This window comes from Musa acuminata, chromosome BXJ3-4 (genome assembly GCF_036884655.1).
Source record: "Musa acuminata AAA Group cultivar baxijiao chromosome BXJ3-4, Cavendish_Baxijiao_AAA, whole genome shotgun sequence".
Taxonomy (NCBI): Eukaryota; Viridiplantae; Streptophyta; class Magnoliopsida; order Zingiberales; family Musaceae; genus Musa; species Musa acuminata.
In genome coordinates this window covers 32,205,808-32,227,627 of record NC_088352.1, presented here as the reverse complement: position 1 = coordinate 32,227,627, position 21,820 = coordinate 32,205,808, and the positions used below count along the sequence as shown (strand labels likewise).

Sequence of the window (21,820 nt, the reverse complement as noted above, 5' to 3'; positions counted from 1 at the left end):
CAGAGCAACGCAGATGGGCTTTTAAAGAGAAGGCGGGTGGGGGGTGGTGATTGTGGAGAGAGAGAGAGAGAGAGAGAGAGAGAGAAAGTTAATCTTTTAATGGTGTGCGAACTTTAACGGATTTAATGGATTACAATAAGTGACAGTGTTAGAGAGAGAGAGTTGGGATTATATTAACGTGGACGTACATGGGATTCACGTAGATTGTAGTGAAAAAAAAGGACGACGGTGCTGTAAACTTGGCGTCAACAGCTCAGATGCACATCTGTTTATTAGTTGTTACACAATAGAATATGGATTAGTGGTCAGTTTGGATCGAGCGGAAATATAAGTCTTCTACTCTTGTAATAATAATAATAATAAGACACGCAGTCAGGTGTTGGAGCAACGAGAAACCTCCCTTAATTTATTCTCTTTTCTTTCTTTTTTTTAGCCCTTTAGTACAGAGTGAACCCTCAAGGAAGTTCCTCTATTATTATATCATATCATATACACGAAATAAGAAAGATATAAAATAAATTAAAACGGAAAGTTGACTGCACATTCATCTAAAGTCGGTGAATTTTTATTTGACCTTTCAAAATCAGTAATTTTTTTTTATATGCTTCTTCTTAAAATCAAACAAACTATTGGAATTTTGAATTATATCTTGCGATCTAGGATCCATCATTTATTGTTGTTGCACACCATCCATCCTTTCCAAAATTTTTAATAATTAAAATTAATTTATCTGAATTTTGTGGATGAACGTTGAGGAGTTTCTTAATATTGGAATGGATAAATGTGCTACTACATTATGATTTATAATGACAAATCATGTTGTTTACAGTCTCTGCAAGGATATATACATATATATATATACTGAATTAAAACTAAGGGTTCACCAAGAACACCATCAAGTTGCTGTTAACCTAACTAAGTTGACTCAACCTCATTAAGTTATCTATGATAAGCTACTCCATATAACTTACTGTTAAAATCTCAAAATATAAATTGCAGGAAATTACCCCACTCCTTGGTAATAAAAATAGCTTTTACAGAAGCTAATTCTAGAAAATAATTAAATGTTGAAGAAAAAAGAAACAAAAATAAAGGAATAGGACAGTTGCTGATTAAGTTAGTTATATGCATGCAACTGTGGGTGGAAAAGGATAAGAGAAAAGTGGACCTCACTTGATTTTGTTCATTTGAGATAGGATTCAAAAGTCTTTGGAAGATGGAGATGATTCTGATGCTTATTAAGTTTTTCTTACTCTTATCGCATAACATTATACAATATTTTCGACTTTTGTTACTAAACATCGAACAAAATAATGCTTAAAACTTTTAATCATCAGAACAATGGTGGTGTTGTTATCAAGGCTGTAGTAGATAATAGGATTTTTATTATATTTATATTCGGAGTGATAGCTTCTCATTCCTATTGATGTAGCTTCGTGATGCCATGGTCATGGATTCCAGTAATCCAAATTAAAAGAAAATAAAAGGCAAAAAGGAGGGTTTGGTTTAGTACTCCTCCAATTCTGAGCTAGCTAAGCTAAGCTAAGCTAAGCTGGTGAGAAGAAGACCTTCTTTTAGGTAGGAAGATTAATGATGCCCGACATGATTGGCTGCAACTGGAATCTAATTAAGAGACACATGAATGGCAATGCATGTGGCACTTTGATTGCCTGTTACCAGCTTTGTAGTGTTAGGCTCGTACATCTACCAATTCAAGCTGGTTATTGGGCAAAGCAAACAGCACTTGATCTTGTCTTGCATTAATTGTCCTTGTCTTTTATTACAACTGAAAACTAGAATGATAATGATGGAAACAATATCATCTTGAAAGGTCTATCTCAAGCAAGACATTTGGATCTTTTCATATTAGTCATTTCTCGTATTACTCTTTTAGCTTTTAAGAGTTTTATAAGTTACAAATTATTCAGTCAGTCAATAAACGATTAAAATAGTCAAATAAATTCAACTATCATGTAACTTCATTAAATGCTATATATATATGTATATGTATATATATATACTTTTTTTTTTTGGAAACAATCTCATTGTGATAACTTCTATGAATCTGAGGAAAATTAAATGAACAAGCATTGCATCGACATCTTGAGTGAGCTTGAATTGACATGTTCTTCTTTTCATGAAAGAACTTTTGCGTTGGAATAACAAAGTTGGGAACGTGATACATTCTGGTTCGAATGTATGTGAAAAAGATCCTTTGACACACAATTTTCTTTTCTTTTCTTTAGCTCCCAAATGCTTTCTCCCCTAATTCGGGTTAAAGAGAAGGAAGGAAAATAACATATCCATTGCAACAAAAAGGAAGAGAAAAAAGAAATTATGAAAAAAAAGAGAATAATGTAAAAAGAACATAGATGTATTTTTTCCCTCAATGGTATATATATATATAAAGGTTAAGCAAAAGATGGGTTCAAATATCGTATGGATAATTTTTTTTTTATTATTTGTGCAAAAGGAAAGTGGGTAAGCGATGAATACGAGATTTAAATATAAAATATTACAATAAATTATTAAAGTATTTACCAATTAAGTTGATACTTTTAAAAATATATTGAGATTAATGTTTAAGATATAAAATATATGAAATGAAATTTCTGTACTCTTTTGTAAGAAAATCTGATACATGAACCAAAGCTTAAGGTGTGATCTCAAGTTTTTTTCTCAAATATACTATGATTTATGATTTATTCTAAAAAATCTTAAACTTTAATTTATGATTTACTAGAAAGACTTTTATGTTTAATGATAATATCATTCAATCCTCAAATTAAAACAAAGGCCTTTGATGTTTATTTTATAACCGTTATTATTAAATATCTAATTTAATAATAATATAATGGTTCTCATTAAGATTCATAATTCATTATCATAAATTTCTTCATTTATTATGATTTAAATGATTTCAATTTTTTATTCATTATACATGAAACCATTATTATTAAATTAAATATTTAATATTATTAAAGTTCTTCATTATGATCTAAACGTTATAAATTTAAATTAATTCTTGAATATTATGAGTTGTGATGATAAATGTTCTTAATGAGAGAACATCTATATATATATGAGGATTTTGATCCCTGGGCTCAATCATCTCTTTGAAGCAAAAAGATTTTCCTACGTCATCTAAGACGAGAGTTCTAAGTCGAGAAATGTCAAGAAGAAACCTTCACATAAATTTCGTATTAATTTTTATTATGTTTCTATTATAATGATTTAGAAACACAAGTTTCAGTAATTTCTTACATTTTATAAGAATATAAAACAAATAAAGGAAAAAAAATTAATCTATTTATAAACTCTTCTTCTAAGATTACAGAAACACCTTATAAATCGATTAGCCAAACTAAAAGGGAAACAATCAGTAGCCCATCCACTTTGTCCACAGCTAATTTGACTTGGTAAGAACCCACAGAATAAATAGGTCATGAGGAGCTCAGAACCTACAGAATAGGCTACGGCATATGCGGAGGCCACACATGGTTTGACCAGACCAAAAGCACCGGCGGCCGACATGGCCGACACAGACACGACGCCGACCTCAACGCATTTATTTCAAAGCATTTATTGTACAACACCTTTGAATGATCAATAGTTTCTACTTGCAAGTTTCAAAGGAGCTCAAGTTTTAAGAGTACTATAGTGTTTCTTACACTAAAGAATAGTGTTGTCACAACGTTAACATCAGTGATGTGGGGTTTATTATCGCCAAGAAATCCGCCAAGGCAATTGAATATGTGGGGTTTATTATCGCATATCTCGAGAGATAAATTAAATCCAACTCAAGTAAGTTATGAATGCATGCTGAGAAGCCGATAAGACTAGAATTGACCGATATAAGACACCAACAAGTGATAAAGTATATTTTAGGTCCAAAATACGTATGTCACGTCGCACTATAACCGAGTCAGGGGAGCACCCCCATGCGCCAAAATCTGTATCGAGGCGCTGTTTGGCATGTCCCGTCCTGGAAGCTCGGGACGGCACCGTCTAGCGCTGTCTCGTGCGTCCCGAGACGACGACCGCACAAAAGTACCGTCTCATCCCTCGAGGATCAGTTGCCACACCGAACCCGCATGCGATCGACCCTTGTACAATAATATAAAAGCCGATAGCCAGCATCCGGGGGAGAGGAAAAAAAAGAGAAAAACAACTACTGACTTGCTCGTTTGAGAGGCCAAAGTCGGGAATCACTCGACGAAGGTCATTTTTGCAGGAAAGCGAGCGTCTCAACCTAGGAATTGTCATCCAATGTACGAAGGCGAGCTACCGACCAGCTTGGAGACAGAGAGACGTTGCTCAACACATATGACGCTCGGACAAAGGAACGCCGATCAACACCCCATCGAGAGGGCCCGACCTACCTCAGCATCCAACTCAGCCAATAGAAGACTCCCGACATCGACCCGTGGACCAAGCCATGCCGACTCATCAGCCATGATATATCTGTTCACCAACACTCGGCATCCAACTCAATCGACAGAAGACTCTCGACATCGACCCGTGGACCAGGCCATGCTGACTCATTAGCCATGACACATCTATTCACCAACATTTTTGGGGCTAGAAGGAGGGCCATGTCGTAAGAGCATCCTGCAAGAGCTCTCCCCGAGGGAGAACCACCGGTCGGTCACCCTTCTATTGGGCCCGAAGATCAGCCCCTCCCCATCCTTTGAGATGGGGGGATCCCGACCTCGACGCCAGATGGCTACTAGCGCCTGTTCAACGACCTGGGGTTATCACCCCTCGGACTTACCACCAGACCCTCGGCCGTGTCGCCCGAGGCATTCCTCAGCCTAACCAAGCAAGTGTAGGCAATTGCAGGGATGATACAGACGATTGTCCCACTCATCCCCTAAATCGTGCAGCTAGCGGTTCCCCCGACTGACCTGACACGGCAAAGGCCAAGCAGGGAGCAGGTCGGGACGGGAGAAGCCCGAGAGAGAATGATGAACCTGAGAGGCCTACCTAAACAGAGCATACCCGCACCTTGTCGGGCCACTCCGCCCCACGCCAAGCCTGATACCATATCGTCCGACTCGGCGGATGACTCATTCGGAATCCAGTTGTCCTGTGTCAACTAGCACTTGGACGAGTTCCAACGTGAGTTCCAGAAGTCGTGGGGTGAGATGGGCGAAGGTAGCTCAGACGGATCCCCCTTTACTCAGGAAATACAGGACAAGCATGTACCACTCAACTTTAGGCTACCAACATTGGAAACATACGACGGTGGCTCCAACCCCACAGAGCATGTCGCGGCATTTCGGGCTCAGATGGCCCTCTACGGCACCTCTGATGCCCTGACGGGCGTTCCCGACCACCTTCAGAGGACCGGTATGAACATGGTTTAGCCGGCTATGCCCGCTCTCAGTCTCATCCTTCGACCATCTCATAAGGGAGTTCGAGCAAGGCTTCCTCGCCAGCGTGCGACCCAAGCCTTCCATCGCCACCCTACTAGTGTTATCTCAACACGAGGGTGAATCGGTCTCCGTGGCGCGCTTTGCCGCGAAAATCCAGGGATTCCCTAATGCTCACCCTTCTGTAACCATGCAAGCATTCCTGATGGGCTTGAGGCCCTCGAGGTTCTTTTGGTCACTCATCGAGAAGCCACCCGCAACCATTCCCGAGATGCTCCAGCGCACCAATCAGTACATCGCCGCTGAAGCCCTAATGGCAGGGAGGCACGAGGACAACAAGAGGCCGAGGATGGAGCAAGTTCAAGAAGCGGCTCCGACGCCCCCATCGCAAGCTTGCAAGAGGCCCGATCGACCCGAGTCAGAACCTGCGTCGCCCCAGTCAGCACGCAACGTGACGCGATGGCACCGCACGTAAACAAGGGGTCTCCCGCCAGAAGCTGCGTCAGCCCAGCCAGCACACCACATGGTGCGATGGCACCGCTCGTGACAAAGGGTCTCCCGCCGGCATACCTAAGCCCGAGATTAGCTACACGACCAACGGGACCAGTCTCCTCTCAAGCCACACAACTCGGTCCCCTGACCAACGACCGACTATTATCATCCTGCCATGATGTCGCCCCTCGAGAACCGGTCGCCACGCCGGCCCAGTCTTCGCCCGAGTCACTCTAGATCGGACCCCCGATTTGTGACTCGTTGGCCCAGTCTTTGCTCGAGTCACTCTAGATCGGACCCCTGACCTGTGACTCGTCGACCCAGTCTTCGCCCAAGTCACTCCAGATCGGACCCCCGATTTGTGACTCGTCGGCCCAGTCTTCACCCGAGTCGAACCCCCGACTTGCGACTCGTCGACCCAGTCTTCGCCCGAGTCGGACCCCCGACTTGCGACTTATTGCCCAGTCTTTGCCTGAGTCGCTCCAGATCGGAGTTTGCCCGAGTCGCTCCAGATTAGACCCCCGACTTGTGAATTGTCGGCCTAGGCTTTCGAGTCGCTCCAAATCGGACCCCCGACTTGCGATTCGCTGGCCCAGTCTTTGCCTGATTCTCTCCAGATCGGTTCCTAACTTGCGAGTTGCCGACACCAAACCTGAGCCTGAGATTAGTCACTCGGCCCACAGGTCCAATCCTTGCCTGACTCGCTCCAGATTGGTTCCCGACTTGCGACCCGTTGACACCAAAACCTGAGTCCGAGATAAGTTACTCGGCCCCCAGGCAGTTTTTAATCGAGTCGCTCCAACTCGAACCTCAACTTGCGACTCACCAATCCCCTACCAGGTCGCTCCAACTCGATCCATCACTTGCGACTCGCTAGTCTTCAACCGAGTCGCTCTAGCTCGATCCTCGACTTATGACTCGCCAATCCTCTACCAGGTCGCTCTAGCTCGATCCATGACTTGCGACTCACCAGTCTTCAACCGAGTCGCTCCAGCTCGATCCTCGACTTGCAATCCTCTATTAGGTCGCTCCAGCACGATCTCCGACTTACGACTCGTCAGATCTCTTATCGAGTCGCTCCAGCTCGATCTCCGACTCGCGACTCGCCGACCCTAACTCTGAGCCGTGCCAAATCGGTTATTCGACTTACAACACGTTGGTCTCATCTCATCTGGTCCCGACCGCCCGACCAATGGAGCTAACCTCTCCCAAGGCACGGGACGACGCCCCTCTAAATTGTCTCATGACTGGCCAATCCAACTTTCCCTCATAAGCAACCAATACCTCCGTAGCATTCCGACCCAAGCATGCCTCTCACTCCCTCAAGGACCCCATGACACGACTTGATGAGGGGGGGGAGAGAAAAGTGATAAGGTATATTTTGGGTCCAAGACACGTCACAATCAATACCACGCCGCGCTATAGTCGACTCAGCAAGGGGAGCACCCCCATGCTCCAAATTTCATATCGAGGCGCTATTTGGCATGTCCCGTCCCGGAAGCTCGGGACGGCGTCGTCCCACGCGTCCCAGGACAACGACTACATAGAAGTACCATATCATCCCTCGAGGATTAGCCACCACGTCGAACCTGCATGCGACCGAATCTCGTACAATAATATAAAAGCCCATAGCCGGCATCCAACCAAAGGGGAGAGGAAAAAGAAGAGAAAAACAACTACTGACTTGCTCGTCGGAGGGGCCAAAGTCGGGAATCACCCGACGAAGGTCATTTTTGCAGGAAAGCGGCCACCCTTGAGCCGCGAGCATCTAAACCTAGGAATTGTCATCCACTGTACGAAGGCGAGCTGCCGACCAGCCTGGAGACGGAGAGACATTGCTCAACACAGATGGCGCTCGGACCGAGGAACGCTGATCAACACCCCGTCGAGAGGGCCCGGCCTACCTCGGCATCTAGCTCAGCCGACAGAAGACTCTCGACATTGACCCGTAGACCAAGCCGTGTCGACTCATCAGCCATAGCATATCTGTTCACCAACACTCGACATCCAACTCAGTTGACAGAAGACTCCCGACATTGATCCGTGGACCAAGCCGTGCTAACTCATCGATCAAGGCACTTCTGTTGACTAACAGCAAGCAAACCTAAACAACATGATATCCAAAATAGAATATTTCTCGTTCATACCCCGTGAGATTACTACACTCATTGCTTAATTCTGAAATTAGAATTGATCTCTTAGTGTTATTTACTGAGGGGAGTTTGTTCTCAAGAAAATAGGATGAGGAAGAATAGTCCTTCGAATTATGCTCAAGGGGTATATATAACTTTCAAACATGACTTCATTCAAAAAAACAAACAAATTAGATTGGATTAACTTCACCCAGTGAGATTGATGACAGACACGTAAACAAAGTACATTGTTACATTGGGAGAAGCTGCAGATGCAATTGAAGTTGTAAAGATTTGATTGGTAGTGGTGATGGAATTAATTGGACTCTCGATAAGAGTTAAATAGGACTTGTTTGTAAAATGACTAGTGAGCTTATTCTTCAATTCAATACATTAGAGAAAAGAAAAAGGAGATGTACTATATAATACATTGTTTATGGTGTCTTCTCTAAACTCTTGGATCCAAAAAAAAAAAAAGGTGTGCTTCTAATCTGCTCGATATTAATTATTATTCTGGTGGAGATCTATTCTATGTTTCTAAAATACATTTCTTCCCTTAATTGCAGCGAGTGGAAAAAAGATAGTATAGAAATCTTTTATGAAAAAATAATAATTTATCCTCATGGATTTGATAGGAGGTTTTCTATTCATATATTGATAATTAGGTCTACTATGAAAATAGAAATAGTTTTCTTATATATATGTATAGTAGAGAGATTATTATAAGAAAAATGGAGATAATTAATTAATATTTATCTTACGTAATTTTTTTTACTAGATTACTACATTTTACAAACAATTATAATAATTTTATTTATTCAAATATATTTTTTCTCATGTAATTAAATATCTTGCTTGCTCAGTTTATAACTTGTATATTCCTAAGAATATAAAAGTGCTTTTGAAGAGATAACAAAAAAACAAAAAGTAAGAGAGACTTTATTATTATTATTATTAAATATTTATAATCAAACACTAACATTTATCATATATAATGTATTTTCTCTAGTTTAACTAGTAAATATTTTGATAATTCATGTAAGGTTTTGAGTTTAAATTCCGTCTTCCCTCCGTATTAGGATTTTGAAAAGAATCCCGTCCTTAAAAGTGAGAAGCAAATGTGCAAAATCAAATATCAAATCTGATTTTTTAGTGATAAGTATTTTTTAATTTTGTATTTTTAACCAAAATATATAAAATCAAAGGTACTAAGGAAATGGAAAACTCTTAAAGCTTCACGGAATAGCCATTGTATAAGGAAGTATGCTGGAGCAAATTAGTATTTTATTTCAACAATGCATGGACATAAATTAAGAAATTTATAGGAAAAATTCTCCCAAAAAAATCCCCATCTTTTTCTTTTCTTTTTTTCCCACATTGTGCCTTCCTTTTTCAAATTTCCCATACAGAATAGCTATAGGTGTTATCCTTTTTTTTATGTATAGGTTTAAGGGGTATTATGATATTATTAAAAAAAATTGAGACGCTTTGCGGCTGGGAAATAAGAAAAAAGGATACTCTTTGAGGAAAAAAAAGAAGATTTTTTCTAGGAATTTGTCCAAACTTAAAATTGTCTATTTCTTCAATAATAAGAGCTCTATAGGACCATCCTTGGTTGTCCAATCTATCATCCTTTTTTCTCTCTCTTTATCTCTCTTGTTTGTTTATCTGTGGTCCTTACCTATCTTAATAATCATTTGTCATACAGATTTGTTCTCTTTTAGGTTCATGCAATTACACTAACTGAAGAATGTTGATTGGTTGTGAAATCTGTTGAGTACTTTGAGACAAACTATATATGCACACTTTCAAGTCATTGTTGGGATAACCTTTCAATGCAAGCCAAAGCTACTAAACTATCAGATATTAAACATAACACAGGTTACATCAATTAGCTTTCTCAACATCTCCTGTCCTACTCCTTGTTCCTTAATACCAAATGTCCTTGACATCCTTAAATTAACTACTAATGAAGTTGATATGATTTAATTTATTTACCTACCCATGAACCTTAATTAGTTGGCATATTGTTTAGTCAACTTGGGTGGGTAGTCTCCATGCTATTTCTCATTATTGGGGAGTTGTATGTACCAAACTTCCTTTCTGATGAATAATTAATTGGATAGAATTAATTCTCTCTTTAAAAAATAAAAATAAAAATAAAAAAAACTCACCAATGGACTCAATCCTTTCTCACTCGTAATTTCAATGAGGTATTATTTTATATTGCTTGATGGACTAAATCTCCTCTTTGAAACCATATTACTCACTAGTCATGATGCTATAATAGTAAGGAGTCATGATTTGTGAAGCTCGTCTCTTTCGACTAAGAAAATATGATACACAATTGGAGAGAACTCCTTTTAGCCTAAACTTTGTGTCGCACCAATCAATAAAGCTCAATGTCTACCTACCCCTTTAAACTGTTGAAGCAAGTTAAAGATCCCCCAACTGCTGTTGCTCTCTCTATATCTGCTAATCTTCATGAAGCAATGCAATGCAATGCAATGCATGCACCCTTGGCTTGTTGCGAACGGTGTTGGAGTCGTAGACTTGGTGCTCACACCAACCAAATGCATGAACTCATCATCAGTTGAGTCTTTTTAGGTCTTATCCTTCTCTTAGGCTATAGGCTGTAGGAAACATTCCCACATTGTGTCACATGCATATCCCTACCAATACTTGACAACCACCAGCATCTAAAGATGACCTCTCAATCATATGAAACTCATCAATATATTATTCCAGAAAGAGAGAGAGAGAGAGAGAGCAGGTCATGTTCTTGTACATAGCATTGCAGACAACATATTTATTACTCAGGGAAGAAGATGCCATAGAGATGGGTCCTGAGATAAATGCCATCTGGGCCAAGTTTGTCTGCTGACCCACCCAAGTGTTCAGTGCAGCTACAGGGGACGGGTTGGCGAAGATGCCATAACGTGTCGACGTTGGGAGACAACAAAAGTAATAATCACAATTAGCATCATGCATTATGATGTTCGATTCCAATTAACTATATTTCTATTTTAATGAGCTTTAATAGTAGCCTCTTAGACTAGTGTGTGTGTCCCAAACATGAAGTGAGGAGACATGCAAACCTGAGAAGAGATGGATTGCTTTCGACACATGGAACTCAACCTAGACATGGAAATAATTCTCGAACCGAAAGCTTGCATGTATGTATCCTCTTATCTAGGTTAATATAAAGTATAATGACATTATGAAGTGAGGTTGGATGTTGGATTCAAGAACTCCAAATCTGTCAATCAGGTGAATTTGGGTTGATGTGGTTTTCATTAGATTCCTCGGCACCTAACAAATTATATCCATGCATATGGACGATAAATCCATAATTTTAATCCAGAAATATGTTTCTCTCAGAATCCATCCATTGGGCCGAGAAGATTGGGCTCGAGCAAATGGACTGAGTTTGGTGGGCTCACTATTTGTCTCTTTCGAGGTTTTCATTTTTCAATAATGGAAAGGATCAATTCAATATAGAGACTATGAAAGACAAAGAGTGTATATGAGCAGAAACTATACTAAAAATCTAATGGAACTCCTGACTCCATTAATGAAAGAATTGTTGAAGCTTTTGATCGAAAACAAAAAAAGAAGAAGAAGAAGAAGAAGAAATTAGGGATTGATTCCACCATACGTGCCCTATAAATTTTAAGGTGGTGTGTGGCGACGACAAAAGACTATTTGATAGTTCAGAGAGTTTTTTTTTTTTTTCTCTCTAATAGAAATAAAGAGACTGAGGGAGAATTTTTCAGATTTTGTTAGAAAAGTAGTATAAGAATTTTAGGCTTAAGTTTAATTCAAAATTAATCATTTTTTTATTTATTTATTTTTGTTATTATAACATAATGAATAATTTGATTTTCTTATGTTAGACCTATGGGAAGATCACTTGTGTATGTTGTTTTATTAAGTTTGTATTATCATTATTGATTGTCATGATTTGATAATATGATAATACCTAAAATATTAATTTGATGATAGTGTACTAAACTAATTTATTAAAGGTTGATGACTTGAAGTCTTATCCAACAGCTTATTTGGTAAAAGATTTTGAAGATTGTGGGCTTGAATCCTATCTTCATCATTTATATTAAAAAAAATTAATTAGAGGAATCTAAACCATTGGATAAAATTTAACAAGCGTTGAATAATTCTACGAATTCAGTGGTCTATCATCAAGATTCTGAATTATATGGACATGTATAAAGCAGTTAAAATTAATTGGCAAACCTAAAAAGCATGTATTTTTTCTGTAAGACAAACTTAAAAAGCACCTATGCTAAATCGTCTATAATAATTTTTATATTTTATGTATAATCAACAATAATATTTTTCTGTTATATTATTTTTTATCGAAATAGATAAGAGACTTAGCATACGAGTGTAAGAGCGATTGGCGATGATGATTAGTAATTTTGATCATATTTTTACTATAGCATGCATGAAAATATTAGTGGTGCTATGTAATTTGAGTTGCTTATAGAATAAAATGATCTTATTATAGTCATAACTTATAATCAAGATTTTGTTATTTGACTTGGTTCTCCTAATTTTAAAATTTTTTTTTGGATAACTGTGAGACATATCGATGTAGCTTAATAGATCATATCCAAGAAAAAGATTGTAGAATTATGTTCGTCATGATGCATAGTTGTTACCCTTGGATGATTTGAAGGGGATTAAAGTTAGAAGTATTGTTTTCTATGAGAACAATAATTGAAGAGTTAGATATGAAAATATTGTAGTATTGTTTTCTATGAGAACAATAATTGAAGAAGACATGTCGAAAATATGAACTGATCAGATGGAGATTTAGCTGCAGGAGAGGAGAGGAATCAAGCTTATTGGAAGAGGGAGAAAGGCCCCTTCTTACAATAGTGACACAGAGAGATTGGTGTTTGACGGTGGTACCCTTTGAATGATTCCAATCCTTATTAGCAAACGCATGGGTGCGAGAGAAGATGCACGGGCATGAGAGAGCACTCGATAGCGAGCAACAATCCGTCGGTGAGAAAGATCGACAACGACGGATATCAATTGCCAAAGGAAGAAGGGGAGTGATTCGCCAACGGAGAACGCTTTGTGAAAAGAAGGGGAAGCGCTTGGGGCAGACAACAATAGTTGGTGAGGTGGCAGATCATGGTAAGATTGATCAGATCCGTTTATATGATCAAAAGAGGAGAACACTGCATTGATAGCTGCAGACTTGTGAGCAGCGTCGATGGAGAATTGATGTCGTCGGATAGCTAGCTAAGAAGGGAGGTCTTGCTCAAGGTAAGGAATCAAGGAATATATTATAAAATAATTAATTTAAAATTTTAAAGAAAGAAAATTTTCTCTCTCTCTCTCTCTCTCTCTCTCTCCATCTTTACGTGTATATATTGGGCAAACTGCAGAGGTTAGATCTCAGACACGACTACTTCTATTTTGGATTAGGATTAGGACTTCGCAAGTTGTCAAAATCATCTCTTCTTCACTTGAATTATCTTAAGAAAGCTTTTATTTTTTTGGTACTATCAAGAAATTATATCGAGGTATTTATAATATAAAGAGAAGAGATGCTTCCTTCTCGCTTTGTTCGAGGTGGAATTGTATTTTTAATTCTCTAGCTGCTGATGGATTGATTTGGGGGCCAGTGTGTATAACAATGACTCTTCTTTTGTGGCGAATTGAGCTGAAAGAAGTGTTTTTTTCGTGCTTTTTTGCCTCCAGATACTCGAAGATACGCAGGATGGACTTGTCTGAGGGTTGCGTCTGATTAGTTCCAACTTTTAGTTCAAGTTCTGCTTGGTGATTTGCACCTGTGTGCGTGTTGGCGTATTCTGCCTTCTATCCAATTGAAGGTGGAAGTTATGGCTTTGGTTGCTATGAATATGACCATGGCAGCGCTTGATTGGATATCGGTGGCTTTTGATGCTCCGCTCGCCCGGGCGGTTGTTTTTGGGGTGCATATAGATGGTGGGTTTTCTTCTTCCTACACTATGAATATTAAAATTTCTTCTTTTTTGCTATGATTTTATTTTGTCATTCGAGTTTGTCAAGTGGCTGCAAATTGACCTTGTACTGTTTTTTCCTGTGTTCAAAGGGCATCTTGTTGGTGAAGTGCTACTTGTCACAGTCATACTGTTCCAGCTCACCAGGAAAAGCTATAAGCCTCCCAAGAAGCCACTTAAGAGAAGGTTTGTGTATTATTTTCGGACTGCTGCTTTGTTAGTTTGTTGGACATTAGGGATATGGTATTTTCTTATATGAAATTATTTACATATGTATGAGATATATGCACACTTCTTCTAGACTACCCATATACGAGAAGAATTTTTTGCTGACATCGTTCCATTTTCTTTCTTTTCTTGTTCACCAATGTTGAAATATTAAGTTGTTCATCAAGTGGGCTTGTTTTTTGGCCAATCTGAAACAGTACATAGGCAAAGGTATCTGAGATTCTAACGTTTCATGCTACAGGAAATAGATGATCTTTGTGAAGAGTGGGTCCCTGAACCCCTTCATCCACCTATTACGGAGGATATGAAGGTTAAGCCCCCAGTACTAGAAAGGTAACAATTACCTCTGGATTTATTTCTACCGATCATGAATTGTAGAAAATGATTTTTTTTTTGAACTACATGCTTGGCAGATTGATCTTAACTTACTAGGAAACATGTGATGTTTGTTATATTAAGCTCTTGAGCAGTTGAGTCACATGCTAAAAATGAGTATCTTGCAAATTCATATGACTTGTAGGTTCAGGCATTTTACTTAATCATCACAAATTAACACATGGTTTTTTCATATGATATGAATTTAGTTTAATTTCTTTCCCCACACTATTTTTATTTGGGTTTGTAATTCATATTGGTGACAAATGATTCTTGGAAAAAACTAGTTGCTTATCTTACAGAAGATTCTCGTAGCTAGACACATTATTCGATTTTGAAGGAGAATGAAAAGGGAAATAAAATAATGGGTACATTAGATAAAAGTTATCGGTGGAACTATAATATACTTAAATAGGACCAAAATAGCATTTGATGTTAACATTTGAAGTTTGAAGCAATGATGGTCTGGTCAATTTCTTCTGACCATAATGTGATGTCCTTTGAATTTTGGAGATTTGACCAGCTTCGATTGATTCATCTTAGTGGGTGTTTCAAATAGTCTCAATAATTGTGATTCAGTTGGGCTTGATATGTTTTGAGAAAAATACCAGAAACTAATGGTTTTGAATTAAATAAAACTGAAACTTAGTATATGAAGTGCCACTATTCCATTGCTACAAACAGGAAACTCCCAAAAAAAAAAGGACAAAAATGCTTCAGATGTGTCATATATCAATTATACAGCAGGAAGGGATGATTGTTGAAGGCATTATTCATAGAGTTAAAGTGGGATGGTTGAGGTAAAGAGAGGCATCAGGAGTTCTATATGGTTGTTATGTTCCCCATGGGTTAGAGAAAAAAAATATTTTGGAGGTTAACCATACCTGGCTATAATTTATGGGTTGGAACATTAGAAAGTATTAATAAGTAAAACCCTTTTTCTGTGCAATCGGACATCTATATATTAAGTATATAATATCACGACTTATTTTGGAGGTTCTTGATACGTTTGGGATTTGTATGCCTTCCCCAAAGGATAACTATAATACATGAATATAGATGGTTTCCTTTTGGAAACATTCCTTTTGATTACCATGTAAAAGTTGATGATTCTCCTAGAAGGTATCCATGCAAAACCCAAGTGTGCATGTATCAGCACTTTGCTTCTAGATTTTCAGGTTTTGTAAAAGTTCTTCCAGAATGCACATGCTTTCTGACCAACAAATCTTTTAGGAACTTTTTTGGGTTTTTTCTATTTGAAACATCACAAGTTTTTTTCTCTCTTTTGGAGTCTTTTGATCCATATTCCTTGATATGACCCTCTTGTGATCTCTTTTTCTTTTCTATGCCTTTGGATGCTTTATTCTTGCAAAAGGTCTCGAGCAATAGATTCAGATAATAACTTGAAACTCGTGTAAATTGTATATATTTGAGTAAGATTGGTGCATAGGATCCATACTTTCTTTTATTTGTGCAAATTAATAGTGAAGCAGAAATTTGATCCTAGAATCACACAATAAGATGACAAAGCCTTCACTAGCCAAGCAAGCTAGCACCATCAAAGAATTTGATGATAGCATGATTTGATCTTAGGATCTTGTTATCGATATGATAACAATCAAAGAATTTACTAGATAACTCCTTCAAAATGTGGTTAAGTGTAAGTGGCGAAGTCAGGGTTTGATTCTAGGTTCTTGCTAACAATGATCTAGATTTTTACTAACTGAACTGGTTGACACATCAAAGTTTTTGCAATGATAAGTAATCTGGTAAAGGCAAATTTTGAATCCAGGAGTTTGCTACCAACACTCGAGGTTTTTATCAACTCAATATTTATACTTTTGAATACAATTTATTTGGGTTAGTTACTAGGTCACAGTGATCAAGTTCATATCACATGTCTTCTAATTCCTGATTACGGATTGGTTTCTAGGTTCTCCGTGTTGAGCTTAAGAGATTTGAAAGTTGAAACATCATTTGTTCATATATTCTTCTTCCTCCTAACAAAATACTGTTTGATGCAGTGCTGCTGGGTGCCATACAATAACTGATGGAAAAGAAGTTGTCAACTTTGCATCAGCAAATTATGTTGGATTAATAGGACATGAGAAGATAATTGAGAGGATGAACTCTGTATTTTTCATCTGCGCCAATTTTCTGTTATTGCTTCTCAGCATTGTTATGATAACAAGTTTTTCTTTTGCAGGATTCATGTGTCTGTTCGTTACAGAAATATGGTGTTGGTTCTTGTGGTCCTCGTGGTTTCTATGGAACAACTGGTGAGCCAATAATTCTGTGTTTTTCTTTTACAAAACTAGTGAAAAGTCACTAAAATTTTTGTTCTCAAAATGAAAACTTTGCATCTTTGTAGATGTCCACCTTGATTGTGAGACAAGAATTGCAAAATTCATGGGTACCCCAGATTCAATCATCTACTCTTATGAAATTTCAACCATTTTCAGCGTCATTCCAGCATTTTGTAAAAAAGGAGATATGATTGTTGCATAAGTTAGCCTTTTCCCCATAAATTCTATATAAAATCTATGTAGATGTGAATTTTTTAATGCTAACCATGCTCCTGTTAGATGTGCATTTGTCCATTATCGAAAATGTGAGCGTCTCGTAAACTGTGAGCATATGTCTAAACTAATCCATTGTGGTTCTGTTTTGTTCTTTGCATTTCTTTTCATGCTTAATTTAGACATAAAGAGGCAATGATGATTACATTCCTTTATAAGGCTGCTCCATTATTATATCGCAAAGAACATAGCAGTTCTCATGAACCAAGAAGTTTCATTTACAAGGATAATCACATGTTTTGATATCCTATAACTTTAGTTCCTTGTTTGTATTTGTCAAATAATTTATTTGTATTGTTTCTACCATGATGTACTACTTGACATATGACAATTTAAATTTTGTCCTTGGCAGAAAAAAATTATTAATGCTGTACTTGTTTTACAGAGATGAGGCTGTTCATTGGGGAGTGCAAAATGGGCTTTATCTCTCAAGAAGTACCATTGTTTACTTCAAACACAATGATATGACATCACTGGAGAGCACTCTGGATAAATTGACTCGTGGAAATAAGCAAGCAGAGAAGATGCGACTTTATATTGTTGTTGAAGCTGTATACCAGGTATGCATGACAAAGTGAATCAAATCCTTTTAGAATGGCCTACTGGATTTGATTCACTTAGTTGACGTTATATTGTTGTTGAAGCTGTATACCAGGTATGCATGACAAAGTGAATCAAATCCTTTTAGAATGGCCTACTTGATTGGATTCACTTAGTTGCCTTATTTCATTTTAGTCAATAGTGTTTAACCTCCTTGTAAATTCTGATGCCAATTTTGTGAAAATTCATTTCAGTCAATAAAATTTTCTGATCTTATGATAATCTCAAAACTCCTATTTCAGCCCACAAATTACAAATGGGTTACAACTATAATTCATAAAGCATCTAAATAATACTATTTTAATTCCTACATCTAAGAGACTGCTGTGGTTGTGAATGGAATCAGAATTCTGGTCAAATAGCCCCATTGGATGAGATTGTGTGGCTGAAGGAGAAATACTGCTTTCGGGTTATATTGGATGAAAGCCATTCATTTGGTGTGCTTGGAAACTCTGGAAGAGGTCTTGCTGAATATTATGGAGTTTCTGTAAGTCAGTTCACAATATTTCATTTGTCAACACACATCATATTTGTCTACTGTGGCTTCTAAATTTAACTCGTATTGCAGATTGATAAAATTGATATAATAACTGCTGGCATGGGGAATGCATTGGCAACTGATGGGGATTTTTTCACTGGAAGTGTCAGAGTTGTTGATCACCAAGTAAGGAGACATATTGATTGCTGATCTGAATGGCACAATCATGTTGGCTCTGCTTTTGGCTGACTGGTGGAATTTTGTTTTTGCAGCGTCTGAGTAGCTCAGGGTATGTGTTTTCTGCATCGTTGCCTCCCTATCTCGCAAGTGCTGCTATTTCTGCAGTGAATTATTTGGAGGACAATCCCACTTTTCTTACATCATTGAGGAGCAACATTGCTTTATTATGGAAAGGTTTGATCTTTCCCCTACCATGAATTGCACGATGCTTTTCCTGGTTGTATGAACATTTTTCTATGTCATTATTTAATGCTATAGCTAATGATAACAAAATGTGTTACATTAGTTCTCTCTTCCTTGCCCTGTTGTTCCCCTCCGCTTCTCCCCTTCCAAGTTTTTTTACGTGGGAGAAACCTATAATCAGTAAATCTTGGTGTCATCTTCACCTGTTGCATATGCCTTTTTATATGTACACGTTTTTATCTATGTTGAGCATAGATCATTGTCTGTATATATACATATACATATACATATACATATATATATATATGTATTTATGTATATATATATATACATACATATATATATATATATACATACATACACATATATATATATACATACAGCCTTCAAGCAGTCCAAGCAGTATATTCATTTTGGATCGACCAACCAGGAGACCATTCATTGCCTAGAATAGATTGAATCTCACTTATTCCACCATCTTACAGTATTGATCATCTGATATTGAATTTGTCTCATATATGGATCATCAAACTTTGACAGGGTCAAACTCTTCATTAGTCATTCCAACAACTAAGATATCAAACCTCAACATGTGCCTATTTGGAATTTGGAATGTTGGCCTAGCTACATCCTGTTATCTAACAATGGCCAATTATTCATTTAATATGCTTCCATGTGTCATAAACAGTAGGATCTGACAGCTGTCAATGATCTTGCTTTATTTCACATAGTGGGGATGCCAAATGTTGCACTAACTGAATTATCAATGTTTGCTTTATTTCACATAGTTGGATGCTGAATATGGCACCAAGTGCTAATAGTGCCTTGTCTAATAATCTCAACATGATTTTGTGATGTGTATGTCGATGTTTGTTATCTTTGTCGTAATTGTTTGCGCCTTAACTCCTGGAATCTATGAGAGTGCAGGCTTGTCAGATGTACCGGGATTGACAATTGCAAGCCATCCATTATCACCCATTGTCTTTCTTAAACTGAAGAAATCAACAGGTTCCTCCAAGAGTGACTTAGAGCTTCTCAACAATCTTGCAGACAGGGTTAGTCAATTTTATCCGTAAGTAGATATCAAATTGTGTTCATCACAAAGCTGCCTGTGACTTTGGCTCATGACAGGTTTTGAAGGAAGATTCTATTTTTATTGTGAGCCCAGAAAGGTCAGTTCTGGACAAGTGCCACCTTCCTGTTGGCATCCGCCTGTTTGTTTCAGCAGGAAGTTTCAGACTCGTTGAGGAGAGTTGCAACCATAGTTCTGGCCGAGCATCTTTGAGGTTTCTTTGCAGTAAACCTTGTTTTACTGTTTTGATCTGTCCATTTAGATGAACACTATACCCTTCTGTTTCATGGAAACGATGAACAAGAAGAGAAAACAGAAGGGGAGATGTATCATCCTAAGATGCATTGACCAAATTTAAGACTTGAATACCCTTCACCAGTAAATTTGCACATGTGCAGATTAAAAAAGTACAAGGCTTGTTGATTCTTGCGACCTTATTGGAGTAAATTTCATGTAATTTTACAGACGGGTATAAAATAAATGCTCATTCTTCCCAAAATTGTATTGTAACATTTTTGTGCAGTACTGTTCCAGGCTTGTTTGAACAATTGTTCCCAACTCCACAGGCTCTGTCGACATCTCTTATTGGAACTGCATCACATGCATCATATTCCTCTTGCATTCCTCATATTAAGAGAGTTTTAAGTTCACTATTGTCATCAAATGCTTCAAGACAACTTTAAATCGAACAACAATTCCACTACACATGTATTCAGTCTGTGCAAGAGTAGAATTCTGGATCGAGAGGTTCTCTACCTTGGATAGAGTTATGTGGACTCTGATATTTGCACCCTTTTTGAGGTGAATTGATGGTGAAACCAATGACATCTTCATCTTTCTAAATGATATAAATCATTTGTCAAAGAAAGTAACCTTTCCCTGAAACAAAGTGCTTGCTGACTGTAACAGAGACATCCAACGTCCACAAGAGTAATTGGATGCCAGGTTTTGTAGGTTTATTTGCTTTTTGAATACCTATGGACCTTATCAACAGTGGATTTAGTAGACCTAATTCTAATCGACATGCAATCGGATAGAGAAGTGTCATTTTCACACAAAAATAAATGGGCATCATCTCATTTTAAAATATTTCATCCATTTTATTAAGGCATTTTGTTAATTAACATTTGGATATTATTATTTTCCATTAGATTGTTGTTTTAATGACTAAGTACGTACTACTAATCATGTCAGGAATAAATGCAGAATAACTTGAGAAACTGGATGCTCTCCTGTAGGATGAAAACAAAAGAACCCTCGTAGTAAATCTGCTTCAGAAATATTGTAGTTAGCATTCTAGAGAGTGGGATCAGCACCATGAAAGCGTTTCAAAGTTGTCAAGCTTACAAGGATAGCTAAAAAGAGGTGTGTGTATCTTTTGGTGACCTGATTGAAACCACAGACAATGACCCGTTCGTAAGGAAATGAAGGATTCTTGCATTAGTGAACAAGCAACCTGATAAGTTAGGTGATGAAAATTGATTGTCCACCACTACGAACACATCCAAGGAATTCTCAATGGGTCTCATAAATCCAAGAAGCTTTGATGACACAGACATACGCACACAAGTTGGATTCAGGCCTTTCATGATTGGACCATATAATATTCTCAAGAATGTTCCCAGTTAACATTTGGTCACTGCAAGTAACTCGAGGCTGATGAGCCTCCAATTCCTCACCCAAGAGCACTAACATTGATCATCTTTATCAAAAAGCAAGTGACTTTTGGGAACCCCACTGAACTCCAAGCGTAGGTACTAATGATCACAAAACACTACGAAAAGGTTCCTTTTCAATTTTCTATGATTCCTCAACCATACTTTTGTCCTCTTCTCATTTTATAATTTGATGATGATTCATGAACTTGAGAAAAATCAAATGGTCCATGCAACTAATATCAGAAACGAAAAAGGAAAAATCATCTGCCTGACTGAATTCCTTATTAACAATTGAGAGTTTGAATCCTCATTCAATAAATTTGATACATAAAATGATAGTATATCTAATACAAGACAAATTATCTATTAAAGATCTTGATTGTTGATAGTA

At 37.8% G+C, this 21,820-nt stretch overlaps 1 pseudogene; it reads left to right on the top strand.

Annotated features, from left to right (window-relative positions):
* Window positions 1-12,785: 12,785 nt before the first annotated feature.
* On the top strand, window positions 12,786-20,264 carry LOC135636074 (long chain base biosynthesis protein 1b-like; annotated as a pseudogene).
* The last annotated feature ends 1,556 nt before the right edge of the window (window positions 20,265-21,820 follow it).